At 45.6% G+C, this 15,521-nt stretch overlaps 1 protein-coding gene across 4 annotated transcripts in view; it reads right to left on the reverse strand.

Annotated features, from left to right (window-relative positions):
• Positions 1–14,003, reverse strand: part of JCAD (junctional cadherin 5 associated) — a 62,020-nt gene extending 48,017 nt beyond the window's left edge. Inside the window, exon 1 of one of the 4 annotated variants that reach the window (XM_064403616.1) lies at positions 11,803–12,146. The gene's annotated coding sequence lies outside the window, so the exon portion shown is untranslated. Of the gene's footprint in view, positions 1–11,802; positions 12,156–13,982 lie in introns of those variants that run through there. The other 3 variants (XM_064403585.1, XM_064403527.1, XM_064403381.1) reach the window with 3 other exon arrangements.
• Between the last annotated feature and the right edge of the window lie 1,518 nt (positions 14,004–15,521).

A 15,521-nucleotide genomic window follows, 5' to 3' on the forward strand; every position in this document is an offset into this window, starting at 1 on the left:
AGAGAGAGGGGGAAAAAATCACTAATGGTTGAAAAAACAGTGACATGTTGCAATGAAGATAGGAAAAGAAATGCACTTATTTCAGGCCAAATTTACCTCCACTGCAAACTTCCTGCTGTGGGTGCTGGTCAATAGGAACACTGGCACAGAGGCAGCAGCACAGCCCCAAGCAGAAGCAGTACCAGCACATCACCTCCTCAGAAGACAGCAGGGGATGTACCCAGGGCTGGCACAGCTTGGTGGAGCAGATGGATCACCCACAGCCCCAGCAGAGGGGAAGGGACAGAGCTGAGCTGGGCTGTGGGAACTGTGGGGTCCTGCAGAGTGTGAGTGAGTCCCAGGGCCTTGGGGCTCCAGGTGTGGGAGGGCATTCCTCCTGTAATGCCCACAGGTACATGCAGCACACCAGGACACCCCACTCAGTGACAACCACGTAGGCAATGCCACACAGCTCTGTGTGGCACACAGCCCACAAGAGTGGTGACTCTCTGGCAGTGTCTGCATTAGTGCAGGTTCGTATTCGTGGCTGGAGGCTAGAGCTGGATGTGAATCCAGAGCTGGAGTGTCTCCAGCTCTCTTTTGAAAAATAACACCTTTCTTCCTGGCAAGTTACCAGAATGCTTCCTTCTGCATGCTGTTCTTTTCTATCATGTGTGTCTAGGAATTTGGAAACATTTACTCCAATGTGTGAAACCTCCCTGCACCTGTGGGGCAGGAACATATTGACTGTATTGACAGCATTTCACGCTGCCCTGTATGCCACCAGGTCAGTGTTACCTCTGCACCCTTTTCCCATCTCCCCTCCACATGCACCCACTTGTGTAAGAAATTATTCTTTTGTTGTTTTTTCTTTTTCTTAAGCTGTTTTCTCAATCAATTGTAAATTTGTACTGAATATATTGAGGCAGAAGTGCCAGTAAGTATGGTTGTGCACAAACAGAAATGGATATTTGAGGAGCTGAGAACCACTAACAGTTGGTCTCTACAATCTATGTTTTATTTATGTCTGCACTGTGCTGTGTTGGCAGCATTTGATTTAGCTCTGGGATGAAACCCCTGAGTTTTTGCAAACATGGACAGCCTCACACATGCCTCTGACATTAAATAAGTGATATACACAGTGCAAGGAAACATATATTTTAAGAAAACTACCCAGATGCACCAGCAACGGGAGGTGTTGAAGTATCTCAAAAGACTAAGAATTAAAATCTTGTTAGAGAAAATGCAGGCCAGGAGGTGCCAGTCAGGCACCAAACAAGTAAATGCCAAACACACAGCTGAGTCACTGATTCAGCACCAGGGCTGGACTCAAGTCCATGAGTTTTCATCTGATAAGGGATGTGTGCCTGGCCTTTGGCAGGGGGCTGTGTGGATGGGTGCCCTCCTCAGCACCCCAGTGACCCAGCCAGCTTCACCCAGCTGGAGCTTTCCTACATCGTAGTGGCTGCCACAGCTGAGCTCAGTGATCTTTGGGGGTCCTTTCCAACTCAGGATATTCTATGATTCTGTGATTCACATGAGTGAGGTCTGTGCCTGAGGGGATTTTTCAGATGAGTTCCAAGAGACATGAGTGGATCCTGTGCTGTATTAAACTGCTGGTAAGAGCAGTTTGTCTGTCTCTATCCCCACTAGAAGCAGGCTCAGCCCTAGCTCATGTGTTGCCCTGGCTGTAGCTTGCTGAAAGGGTGGGATAATCCTGCTGAAGCCCTTGGTGGGCTGCCCGTTTCCTCTCCTTCCAACTCGCTTGCTTCCAAAACAAATTCCTGTTGCAAAAATTCAAGTCCTTTCAACTCCACATTCCTGCATATAACACAATCCCTTTGAAAAGGAGGTGAACTGGTAAAACTCAGTGAACTTGAAAGGAAAAATATCCCAAATAATTGTTAGAAATGATTGGAAACAAGTATCTCATGGAACAACATGTTTCCGATAGCAGCAGATAGCCACGGTCTGTTTGCAAAAGCACAGAGACTTCCCATGGGCAGGCAGTGGAGCTGTGGTGTGCCAGCACCATTCCCCTTCTGCCAGCCAAAGCTCCTGGGATGGCTGCCTGCAAGAAGAGGTGGTGTGTGAAGGTGCTGCCACCATCCATTCCACAAACAACGAGAGAAATCCCCCCTGCAATCTCCAGCTGTGGCCCAAGGAACGAACCCTCAACCCCTTCTGCAGCAGAGACTTTTTGGCATCCCTTTAATTTGTTTGGGTTTAAAGAGGAGGACATGGAGAAGGAGGGGGAGGGTCTGACTCCCACAAGTTCAAATTTACTGCTTCAGGAAGATAGTTTCTTTGCAGTCTTTCCACATTCTTCTTCCTGTTATCGCTACAGAAGGTTGAGCATCTTTAAAACTGCATAAGCTTCCCTTAGGGAGGCTTGTTTTCAGATCCCTTCTCAGACCAATTTGGAGCAGGGACATCAAAGGCAAGGCAAATATGGTCCCCTGTTAACTTGGATCCATTTGGAGCTGATCTGGGCAGTTCCAGCTTGCCACGATGTTCACAGACTTTCGAAATATTTACTTATCTGACCGACAAGAGAGTTATTTAATAAGTTATGATGTCTGCAGTTTTGTGTAAACAATTTACAGTGCTGTGATTGATGCTGGATGCTGTTTGGAGAGAGGCAAGATGGACTGTGTATATTGGGCTTCAGTTTGGAGAGTTCAGGCTCAGGACTGGGCAGTATTCTACCTAATAAATAACAGTAGTTAAACATTGGGAGTCTTGCTGCTTCAGTGCTCACAAAGCCACACAAACAGGCTGAATTAAATCAGAGCAGACATTGGCCATGCAAACATCTGAGACCTTTGCAGGGATGCCTGCTACAGTGGTCACATTCCTGGTTCTACTTTTGCCCCATGCCTAGGTTGTCCCCAGCCCTCCAGCACGCACTGGGCAGAAGGAAACAGCTGGTTTTGTGGCTAGGACAGCCAGAACAGATGCAAAGCATCACACTTCAAGCTGCTTCTCCAGATCTAGGAGGGTGAAAGTTGGGAAGTGAGTATCACCATGTCCAGGAGGCAGCTCCAGTCCTTGCAAGAGTACAGTGAAATAAGCGGGCTTGCTTCTTTTGGCACAGCTTCAGGTCATGCTACCTGGTTGGTTTCCTCAGTCTTGCATTTTTCAAGGTCTCCCAGGGGCTTCCAGGACAAGGTGAGATTCCTGCTGCAGTCCTTTGGGTCACATTTCCAAAGTCCCTTTTCTGGGTGAATGCCTTCCATTGCAGGCGTGTATGATCATGAGAAAATTGGTGAAAGGGGCATTCCCGTCTCCAGTGGAGAGACACAGGAGTGTCATTGCTGTGAGCTGGTGTGTGTGCAGCTCAGCTGGTCAGACACAGCTATGGGCAAGCAAGAGCCCTCATAAGACACCACAGCACAAGAGAGAGGGCACGGGCTGACGTCAAACTGAGAGGAACTCAGAGGCTTTCATTCAGTTCAAACTAGAAACAAGTTGTTTCAGTTCTGAACCATCAAATGTTTCGTTTCTGGAGTTAAGCAACCTGGCATGTCTGGTCCTGACCAGTTTCAGGACCATGCAGTTCCCTAAAATTTTCTGTAATTTGACTTTCTGCTCTGATTGTGGACAAAGGCATGATTCTCAGAAGATCCCCTGAAGTGGAACTGCCAGGCCCAGTGGCTATGCAAGAGCTGAAGGGCAAAAGTTTGGAAAGAGAGGGAAAAAACCCCTTCTAGCTACCAAGTAGCTGTTCATATTGACTGGTTCAGGCAAAAAAAATTAAAAACCTCTTTATTCTGGAAATCCTATTTCAGACACATTCACTGTCAAAGGTAGACTCCAGGTGCTGTGAGGAAATAATGGCAGGAAACTAAAAGGAGGAAATTAACCCTAAAACTGACACAAGATGTCCGGGTGGTTGAGACCTGGATAAAGGCTCTATGTACCCATGGAGAGAAAAATGTGCTTCCTCTGAACAGAGACAAGTAGCAAAGTATTGATTTGAAATTATTGAACTGTGGTACTTCATCCCTCTTGCTGATCATGGCCTTGCCTAATGGAGGGAAAAGTACAAGGAGGTCTTTCCCATTCAGACTGGGAAAAGGAAAGGATGTCTGAGGCACACGTTCCACATATTGCATTCACCATGGGAGGAAAGTAAGGCTCAATACCCTCCTGATGTTCAAAACTGTTTCTGCAATCATCTTCAGCTGAGAAAAGGCTGATTGATCTCCCAGCTCACCTCTGGTGTTAGCGCTAAAAAGGCTGTATCTTTTTATTCAGTCTGTGGAAATCTGCACTCAGAACAAGAAGGATCTCAAGCAAAATGCAAGCCTGCCTCTTCCTCCCAAGGGACCATCCAATGACATACTGCACTTAGCAAAACAAGTGAAGGTTTTGGGGGACCTAAGTGGCAGCAGGCTGATGGCAGCACTCTTTGTCTCCTTGGAGATATGTCTTGATGTAATTAATGATAAAGAACCGGGGCAAAAATAAAAATGATTCAGAGAAGCTTTGGTATTTCTCCCCAGTTCAGCTCTATGATTAAACCCACACAGAGCCTCAAATGAGGAGATGAGCCTCAATTATAGCTAAGGAGCAGCATAATGAATTATCTTCTTTGCACTTACTTTAGCTGGTGAGTAACTCAATTTCCACCCATATCCATGTTGACTATGAAGATTTAGCCAATAACTGATTCATCAAGATGCTAGAAGAATATAGAATTAGAAATGCAGAAGAAGGGCTGTAGCTCTTCTCCACTTCAGCATTGCTAATCTAGTGCAAAATTTTTAACAGATAACTTTAATGCTTCTGTGTAAATCCACCTTTAACAAAAGTTAAATGCAAATAATTATTTTTTAAAATGGTTTGCTAAATGAAGTTTGAATCCTCTCTTTTACATGTAATAACATTTTTTTTATTTGGGATACTGAGTCCTTCTTAGATTTGCAGACTCCAGCCAAATAGTGGAGAGTATGTTGTGTGGTCTATGTATTTTTAGGGTCTTTTTCTCAGAAATTCCCAGAACTGCAGGTTATGAAGTTATAATTTAAATACTATTGAAAAATACCAGCAGCCTCAGCTTCCTCATGCTCCCCAGCAGTTGAGGGTTGCATAGGGTTGGCGTTGCTGTGTTTCCAGCCTCAACCATGGTGTGTGGGTACCAGTAGGAAAAGATGGCTCTCTCAGTTTGCATCCAGGAAAGCAGCCTGTTCTTGGAAGTTACAGGATTTTTGGGTTCCTGGGGCAAAATCAATATGACTTCTGAAACTCTGCTCTGCCACTCTGTGAGCAGCTGGAAAAATCTGATGGCTGGGTCCATGAGTCCTGTGGAGCAGGAACTGGCTTTCAGAGCTGCAGGATCTTCAGCCCTGCTAGAAGGAGGTGCTGGCCCACAGCACTGTGCTCAGGCAGAAAACCAGTTTAATTAAAAATTTTTAAATAGTGTTTGGGGTTAATTTTCTACAACAATTTACAAAGAACTCAAGGGATGCTATTGTTTAAATAAATATTTAAGCAAGATCCCTCTGAATTCAAACACAGTGAACTGCATGTGAAAAGCAGCAGCATTTGACACATGCAAGAGGCCAATACAATCCATTATGAGCAAAGGTGTCAGGGGTAAATAACATCATTTTGATTGATTCTGTTTCTCTGAGGGAAGTTATTGACAAGGGAATTTCTGCCTCATGCCAGCGTGTAGCAGGGGTGCAAACCCTGGCAGTGGATGCACAGAGGAAGAAAGCCACTCTGCAAGCCCCAGTGTTGCTTTGCCTGATGAAGTGGCTGGGGATGGAAGTGCAAGGTTTAACTCCCCAGGCTGCTGCTACCAACATGCAGCAGCAGGAGCATGTGCCCAAGGAGAAGGGGAAAAGCTGGTTATGTCTGGCTGTGTGTGACCCCTCCCATGTGCTGGCCAGTCTCTGATGGACACACAGACACAGCCAAGGTGGCAGAAGGCTGCACATTGCAATGTGGGTTTGCTTTACAGCTCTTTTTTATTTGTTTGAAGGATGGCAACTTGGGTGAGAGTTTATTGTGCTCAGTGGCTACAGAGCTGGAGTCACCTTCTGTGGTGGGATACCAGGAGATGCTGTCTGCTCTCCAGGAAGACAATGCCAAGGGCATAAGCACCCATCTGGTAGCAGCAGAAAAGAAGAGAAAAAAAGTTCACTGCTGAGGGGCAAAAACATCTAAATAAAAGTGAAAAGATGCTAAAAGGCCATAAGGAGTTAAAAGCTCTCAGTGAGTTTGAGGTTGTTAAGAACCTTTGTGTGTCATAAGTCTCAGACACAGACTTGGATTATGGGATTCACAAAGCTCTTATAAATGAATTGATACAAAAAGGATGTGGAGGAATCACAACATTTGTCTTACTATGGGAAATCTGAATTTGTGTCTGGGTAGGGGTTTCCCAAATTTCATAAGTGCAAAAGGCTGAAATGCTCATCTTCCTCACCTGTGCTAACCTCCTTCTTCTGAGAAAGGTAAGGCCTCTTTGCCTTATCAGAAATGAGTATTTATTTCCTGATGACTGTGTGTTCACTCTCCTTCTGTATCTGAGTTGAAAAGCAATAGAGCACATAATAAATCACTTTTCCAAAGTGTCCCTGAAATTGGAGGATTCTGTAAAGGTCACACAGCCCAAGTGACATGTGTTTCATGGATGCATTTGAAGACTTGGCAGATCGCCTGTATTGAGCAGGACTTGATTTATATGGGAGAACACTGTTTGGATTACCAAGATGGTCACTACAAGAGTACTCAGAAAGGGCTATGCCTTGATAGAACACAAAATCTGTACATCCATTCGTAAGCAGATTTTTTGATGTTTCACCCTAACACACATCACTGCACAGCAGAATAAAACAAAGACATATTTATATTTGAAATGAAATTGCAGGAAAGTAGCAACCTTCTCACAGGTCTTGTATCAATTTGATTCTCAAAAGCCACAGGATCTGAAGACCTCAATCTTACTCTACAATTACATTCAGAAAGCCAAGATTCTGGCATGGATCAGGACAGAAGACTTGGCTCACACAATCTGTAGAAACATCAGGGTATGCAAAGTAGGTAAAAACTAATAATTTGGGAAAAAAATAGCATTAATTTCTGAGACAAAACAATTCATGATTCATAACTAATTGAAAACAAATGAGTAATAGTATTACACAAAAGACCCATTTTGTTCATTGAGGAACCACAGAATTAATTGCATGTACTTTAGTTTCCAGCAGAGGCAAAGTCCCAAGGCACAGTGTTGTGATTGTTGAACTAGTCATGTTGTACATACTGGTTTAATTCAGACCAAAACTGTAGGAAGAGCATGGGATTCTCTGAGTGCAGTCTGAGGCCCAAGTAGGTCAAACAATTCATCAAGCAGTGAAGGTTTTGGGTTAGCACTCATGAGGTGACCTGACTCTTGCCCTGGGCTGTGTGCAGTGCAAGGAGCTGGCTGGACCAGCTGGGGTGGCAGATGAGAAGGCAGCAGCACTTTTAGATCTGTGCACAAACCTTATGCACAGACTTGCGTGCTCCATTCATGGTGCTGCTCCCTACTTGCAATCATCTCATCAAACTGTAAGAGCAACATCCTCCTGGATTTATTTACTTTGTGACAGCTTCCACGAGGACATTCCCAATAAGTACCTCTGATCCTTCAACTGTCAGTCCCTACTCCACTCCATACTTATTCAGCATTAAACTTTAGGGATGTCCATTTTCTACCTTGACCCTTGGAGCAGAACCCCATAAGTATCCACCAGTCCTTTTCCTTTTCAGTTTCAGTTCTCCTGCAAATCCCTGCTTAAAACTCCTGGCTGTGACATCCTTGACTAAGGCAAGGCTGCTAGTGTGCAGCAAGCACTGCCTGCAGCACTGGCCAACAGTGTCTCACAGCTTCTTAGGGCTCCTTCCCCCATCCACAGCTGGCTGTGGGCAGCTCTGATCTCACACTGTTCTCACAGCTCCTGACCTTCTGTTCTTTGTTTCTACAGAGTCTCACAGAGCTGGGTCCTGATGTGTGCATGGGGCTCCCAGGAGCTGATGAAGATGACAAAACTTCACTGCCTGTCTCTGTGGAAGGTGGGGCTGTCCAGGCTGCTCCATAAAAGAAGTGAAGGAAACCACCTTTCCCTGCCACTCCAGCAGGAGTGGAAACAAGCAGGCTGCAGCTCCCTACCTTTGGATGTGGAAATCACGTCACAATGAGCACTGAGATTTTGCCATCTGTCTCCAGTGTTGCATATGCATTGCATGCAAAAATAGGCTGTAAGAATACTGCTATGACTGAAAAATCCATGAGGCAAGAGATGCCAGAATTAGGCCTCCTTTGTGCTATGTGTTATGGTACAATTGTTAATTAGATGAACACACAATAATTTGCCAGAGGTCTCAGCTTTATTCCATAGTACTGGATGAACTTTTTTCACCGGAGATATTCTATAGAATTTTGGTTTTTTTCCCTTAGAGTTCAGTGCAGTCCTAGGCTTTATTTTCTTCCCAAGTTCTCTTCAATAAAAATGACTGATTTTCCCAAAACTTGGAACTACAATGACAGATTTTCCTGTAGTACCTGGGTTCTTCTAATACTTCTGTCAAGGGTGGTGGTTCCTCAGCCATTTGAATAAAATGGAAACAGAGACAGGCATGTAAGCAACAGCTTGACTGCACCAGGCACTATTTTATCAGGATCTTGGTCACTCAGCTGTCCCCAGAGGGTGACCAACAGACATGGGGCTGTGCAGGAGTGCTCATCATCAGGATGGTGGACAGTCTGGAGGCAGAGCTCCCACCAACTCCCATCCCAGCAGTGGACATCAGGAGCAGGGTCTTATGGCACATGCAGACAGTGGGGCACCCCACAGGCACTGGCTGCAGACTGGGGAGAGCCTCAGCAAGACCTGGCACAGAAGACACTGCAGGGAGAGTGGGACTGAAGCCAGTTCTGAGGTAGCACTCATATTCTCAAAAAGGGACCAAGGATGGGGCAGCTGAGGGTTCATATCAAGCTCTGGGGTGCCTGGACTCTCCCTATGGCTCACACCTTGACACACACCTTCCTGACCTGCTCCCAATCCCCTGACTCCTCATTTATGCCATGTACTCCTCAAACCATTCCCATGCAACCCTCCAGCTTTAGCATCCAAGTACCAGGTTTTTGCTTACCCAGCATTGCCTGGGTCCCTGCCGGCCACCAGGCTGTGACAGGAAAGAATCAAAGTGTTGTTCCCTGCCTGCCTTTCCACTGACCATCAACTCTGCTCTGAGCAGCATTACACAAAGAGCCCATCTTCATTCTGCTCCTCGAGCTGGGATGACTCTTGGATTGCAGAGAGGGGACCCAGGTCCCTGTTGTGCTGTGGGGAAGAACAAGGATCTGCAGGAACTTGGTAGCACTGACTGTTTGCACAGGAGCATTGAGGTCAGCACTGGGAGCTGCTGGGCTGAGCTCACTCATGTGGGAAGGAATCTCAGCAGATTTTGACTGCTCAGCCTTAGCACATCCCTGAGAAGTTGCTATTTTCTCCCTTCAAAGGCTATCACTAAGCCAAATTGGAGGAGATTTACAAAGTTTAAAAAAAAATCACATTCCTAACAGAAAGCTGCCAAATTTCAGATCTCAACTCCAGAGCACAGAGGGATAAGAACTATCCAAAAAAAGGATCACCAGATTCCCCCCTCCTGTTTCTTCCTTTCTTTCTTCTCCAGTTGGACAACAATTCCTTTTTTCCCTATGCTCATTCTTGGAATGGACAAAACTGGCTGGACAGTTTTGGCTGAAATTTTCCAGAAAAGAACTTATCCCAAGGCAGACAATCAAGTTGGAAGAGCTCAGCCTAAACTTTTCAAGTCTGACAAAGTTACAAGCAACAGCAAAGGCGGTCCTGTAGCAGGGCAGAGATGAGTAACCTTTATCACAAGAGCTGCACACAATCCCACCTCTGACGCACTCCGAATTATAATAGCTGATGATGCTGCTCCATTCAGGTGCATCTGATCACGATTCAGATATGTCACCAGGAAAAAAGCTTTAAGTCAGTCATCCCACTGAGCCTTCCCACACCCCTTCCTACTCGACCAGCTCTTTCCATCCAACAACTGATCACACAGGAAAACACAGCTCCCTCGCCCCCAGTATTTGCGAGCTGTTTATGTGAGCTTCGGCTTCTCAGATAGAGGCAGCTGATGCTAAAATGGGATTGCTCTCTGAACTAATGTATTCAAAATTAATAAAAGAAATAAAACAACACGCTCCTCTGGCATGTTCCCATGCATATTTTCCATAAAAGTTAATTTTTCCACAAGAACAACTTGTGAGTTTGAGGGGGTTTTGCACTGAATCTTGATACAGAGCTTAGAATTCTTGGCACTGCTTAGGACGTTAAAATGACATCAGCTCCACTTTCTATATTGGAATTTTATAGTTCCTGCCTGACCGCATTTCTTTGTTTTGCACATGTTCTCTCTCCTCTGAGCTGCCTCTCTGCTGCGGTGTGCTCAGAGAATCAGGAAAAGCTGCGTGTTTGTATTCCTTGTAGCCCTGCTTGTCCCTCCCTGAGCCGGGCACCCAAGAGATAAAGCTGCATTTCTCCCCCAGGACAAAGCAGCACTGTTGGCTCAAGGGATGAGGGCACCTTTTCCAGTCAAAAGCTTCCCCACAGCATGGCAGCTCCATGCTGAGAGGACCTGGCGTGTCCCCTCTTTCCTCTGGCTGAGCAGGAGTGGGGAGCATGCTGTCAGGGGGAGTGACATGGCTGTGGGACAGTGGGGACCGGGGAGTCAGTGACTGCACACAGGACCATGTGAAACCAGCCTGTCTTGCTCAGGGAAGGGAAAAAGAGCGGAAAGCAGAGGAAAGTGAGCATCTCTGTCTGCAAAACAAGGCTTTCTCCAGTACTGGGAAGGTAGCACCTGGAGCAGCACTTGTTCGTGCTACCTCGATGGAAGGAGAGAGGAAGTACCCCACAATGCAATCATACTGTCCCGTGCCTTGGGGCAGGGAGGGGCAGCATTATTTTAAATTAAGCAAAAAATGTGAGTAAAGTGTTTCCATATTCCCCCCAGCCGTGCCATCCTCTGCGTCTGGACATCGAGGTGCAGGAGCACTGATGTGGTACTCAGGATTCCCTGTGCAAAACAGCACAGGGCTGGGAGAGTTAACAGACCCTGGCACTGGGAGAACAGTTCCACGGGCATTAGCACAGATATCATGCTTGTTTCCTGGATTTCAAATAAAATAAGGATTCAAGGAAAGATGATGCTTTTCTACATCCCCTGTGACTTGGAAAGCAGTAGGAGCAAAGCAAGGCAGTTAATTATCTGGCACGCCGCATCCAAACATTCCTGAAAGCACTGAACGGTTCCGCCGTTCCTGTAAGAGTCACGCTGGAGCAGCATTAGCATGTTCTCTGTAAACACAGACTCGGTGCCATCCTCCAGCACAGCCTCAGCCTCCCAAACGGGATCACAGCAGCTGGACTAACCCAGGAGGGACTAGACCTGGCAGTTAGCAAAATGCCAGTTCTGCTGTAGTCTGGCTGGATGGCAGCAGTACCCAGGCTTGCTATTTCCTACATGCTCAGCGTCTCTGATGTGTGATGGAGAATCACTGCTCCTTGCTTCTCTGTGCAAGATTTATCATTTCATCCTTTCACTGTCGTGTGGAAATAGCCAGAAGACCAGACTAACATTTCAAGATTGTGAAGCCATTTGCCAAACACTTCTTGCTCTATAACAGCAGATTTTTACAATTGCTTTTGCAACAGCCTTTTTGCAATCATGTTTATAAGCTCCTTTACAAGCACATGCAACCGTATACAGAATGCAGAAAATCTTTACCTTGCTTGCCCAGAGGAGAGAGCCTGGCTTCCTCTCATGGATCAAAAGTAGGATGAAAAACAAACCCAAGAAAGACCTGTGAACAGACTCATCTGCTGAGAGTTGTTTAAATCCCAAGCCTGCTCCTGCTCGCAGCTCTAAGTTTGTGCTCTGAATAGAGGCTGTGTTATTTTAACCACAGGATTTCTAGTCATGGGGGAGGAGAGATGGATTAGGTACGTTTGCAATCTAATGCTTCACATTTACCTCAACTGAAATGAATTACTTTTAGCCTGATGTAAATAAGTACAGCTAAGATATAGATTTCAAGAGCCCACTAACCAATTATGCTTAAACTAACATGCTAAATAACTGTGGAAAATTCCAGAGGAATAAGATAACATACTTTTGTGTTCTTTCCTAAATAAAAGGCATGTGTGGAATTTCATGCTAGATACTATGACAAGTGAGGGGCAGCAGATGAACTCCACAAACTAACCTATGCAAGGTGTTGTACCTCATAAAACAATATTCCTAACACCTGTTAGCATGGATTTCAGCAGGCATCCCAGAAATTTACATTTTCATGGCTTGTAAAAAGTACAGATATGAGGGATTTGATTCTAATATTTCAAAAGAGCAAGTAAAGCTCTCTAAGTTAATAATGCATGATTTTAAAAGGTCAGGGGGTCTGCAGTTCTGCGGGAGCACAAACATTAACCCACTGAACCAGTGCCACCTCCAACAGGGATGTAAGCTGGATACCCTCCTGCAGCTCATGGATTGCTACAGAGAGTGTTAAATATTGTGCCTAGGACAATAGTTTGTGGTTTTGTTGTTTAACCCAGCTCAAACTCTGCCTTTCTTTCCTGGTTTATGGTACTTCAGTGTCACAGCTAATGTGACTGTAGCCCAGGCTTCCACAGCCACTACCCAGGCTCACCTCAGAGCTGATGGAAAACATATTTCCTCACTTTCTTAGATGTATAATTTGTAAATAAAACACATTCTTAAACTTTGGGACGAACTGCGAAAAACAATTTGAATGCAAAGCACTGGAGGCTAGTGGACAAATTCCAATTTGTCTTTGACAGCAGAGGCTTCAGGAACACAAGTTTAATTCCATTTTGGATAAAACCTGGCTCTATAAATAACCTTATCTTACACTTACATAACGCTCTTCATCCCGGGTGCTTTGCAGATGTAATCATCCTTTCTGAAAAACGCGGGCAGACCTCCCAGCCTGGCCCGGGGGATCGGGAGGATCGGGGCCCGTGCTGTGCAGGAGGAAGGCAGCAGTGCAGCCAGCAGCAGCCTGGCTGGCTCCTGTCCCAGCAGCCCAGCTCGTGGGTGCTGGTTGGAATCACAGGGACTCAGCTTGTTGGGTCACCCAGAAAGAGCTGAGAGGGCTTTCTGTGCAGGTCTGGTGTCTGTAACAGCCAGCAGAGGCTCAGAGCCTGTCACCCAGCTCACCCAGTTCCCCAAGGGACTGAGGCATCTCCAGGGATGCCAGCCTGCTTCTCAGAGCTCACACTGAGCTCTCTGAGCTTCTCCTGCTGCATGGCTCACCCTGGCTCTCCTGAGCTTGGGGTTTTGTGGGTAAATTGGTAACATATTGTGGTTTAGCCCCAACCAACAACTGAGTACTAAGCTCTCACTCCCTCCCCCTAGCCTCCCCCAGTGGGATGGGGAGAAGAATCAGCAAAGGGCAAAATCTGTGAGTTAAGGCCAGTCTAATAACTGAAATAAATTTTTCTTTTAAAAATAGCAATATTAGGAAAAATGCCCAATACAATTGTTCACCACCTGCTGGTGATTGACCCTGCCAGCCAGCTCTCTGCAGTTTATGTACTGAGCATGGCATCCTGTGGTCTGGAACATACTGACCCAAACTTTGGCCAGTTTGGGTCAGCTGTCCTAGCCATGGTTCCCCCAGCTTCTTGTGCATGAGAAACTGAGAAGTCCTTCACTTCGTGCAAGCACTGCTCAACAACTACCAACTACTAACATCAGTATGTTACCATTATTCATTATTACATTATTCTCATGCTAAATCCAAAACTTGGCACTGTACCCTCCATTAGGAAGAAAACTAACTCTATCCCAGCTGAAACCAGAACAGATCCCAAGCATCTGTGCCACAGGCAGAGATGTGCACCTGAGCTAGACACAAAATGTCCCCAAACCTCCCACCAGCTTACCTCTGGATCAGGAACCAACTTCTCCTTCTACCACTCGAGCAGCTCACACCACCCAAGGTGGCTTTCCTTGGCTGTAATTGTCAGAACATCAATTCCACTGATGTTTTCCAGCTACAGGCTCACCCTTGCTTCCACAAGGAAGGCAGGCATGAGAAATGCTGGCAGGGCAGGGAGGTAGCTCCAGAGGGAAGAGCCCAGGTCTCTGTTTGTAGATACTGGTATGTCAGAGACCAGACCACTGCACCACAATGCTGCAGTCTGCCAGAGAGGACTTCTCTGTGGTCCCTATTGCACCTGGATGGGGGATTCTGTGTGTACAAAGAAAGTTTCTGTGCTGCAGATGGGTATATTTTTCATTTTCATTTAGCTGGTTCAATAGGAAACAGCAGGAGGAAGAGAGGCCAGCAGACTTTGCTCTGCAGGTTGACCTGAAAAGAGTCCATTTTTCCAGAGAAACTAAAAACATGAAACTGAGAGGAAGAAAAGCAAAAATAATTTTGAATTAAGTGAAAGCTTTTGATCCCAACACATGGTTTGGTATTTCTAGCTTATCTCTTAGGTCAGCCTGTGCTCAATTTACAAAGAAACAGCACTTTAAAAACAAACATAGAGGAAATTTAGAGTTTCATTTCTGAGATGTCAAGGCATGACATTTCAGCATTCCACATAACTCCTATTTCTTTGGGGTGTGGACAAAAGTTCTAACAGAGGGATGGGTTTAGTGTTTCTTTTGTTCTCCTGGACAAGTCAACAAGCTGAACACAAATTCACCACCAGTTCCTTCAGTTCACATTATTTCACAAAAAAAAAAAACCCAATATTTCAGTCTGCAACCTTTGCCAGAGATAGACTCTGACCCAGCATCCAGCATTTGGAAGTCAAACACCTGCTTATTGATGACGTTTTATATTTTGCCCCTGAGCCTTGAGGCAGCTCAGACCTGCTCCCTGCCTGATGTATCCTGCTGCAGTACAGACCACAAACACTCTGCCTCCAAAGCAAAGGCAGCTCTGCAGATCCCTCTTTCTGCACTGTGGTTCCAAGCTGGAATGGCTGTTTCCCAAGCATAGACAGCAACAAGTCATTCCTGGCCTGTGAGAGGAGCGTTCCCTTTCAGCAGCCCCATGCAATCCCTGTAATCACACTGGCTGAGGTCTGGGAGCTGCCCTGCTCACCTGCCTCCCATTAAAGCCTACAGAATAAAACACATCCCTGTTTAGGGATTCAATTTTGCACTTCCGTCAACATTTGTATGAATTGGGCAACAAAGGAAAAGAAATGTGAAGCACAATAAACTGTACCATGAAGTACAATTTTGCAGCATGAAGAACTCCTACACTGGCCATTCCTTCTGAGATAATGGGATGAGGACTTTGTAATGGACATCATCGACAGGAAATTACATGTTAAAGGAACTTGAGTAGTTGTTCATTTATTTTGCAAGTTTTCTCCCTTTTTTATATAGTGAACTGAAAACTGGAAGTAAAAAGTTTCTATTTCTTTTGAATTGGGGAATTTCTTCTAGAAGCGATATTGCCA

This window comes from Passer domesticus, chromosome 1 (genome assembly GCF_036417665.1).
Source record: "Passer domesticus isolate bPasDom1 chromosome 1, bPasDom1.hap1, whole genome shotgun sequence".
NCBI lineage: Eukaryota > Metazoa > Chordata > Aves > Passeriformes > Passeridae > Passer > Passer domesticus.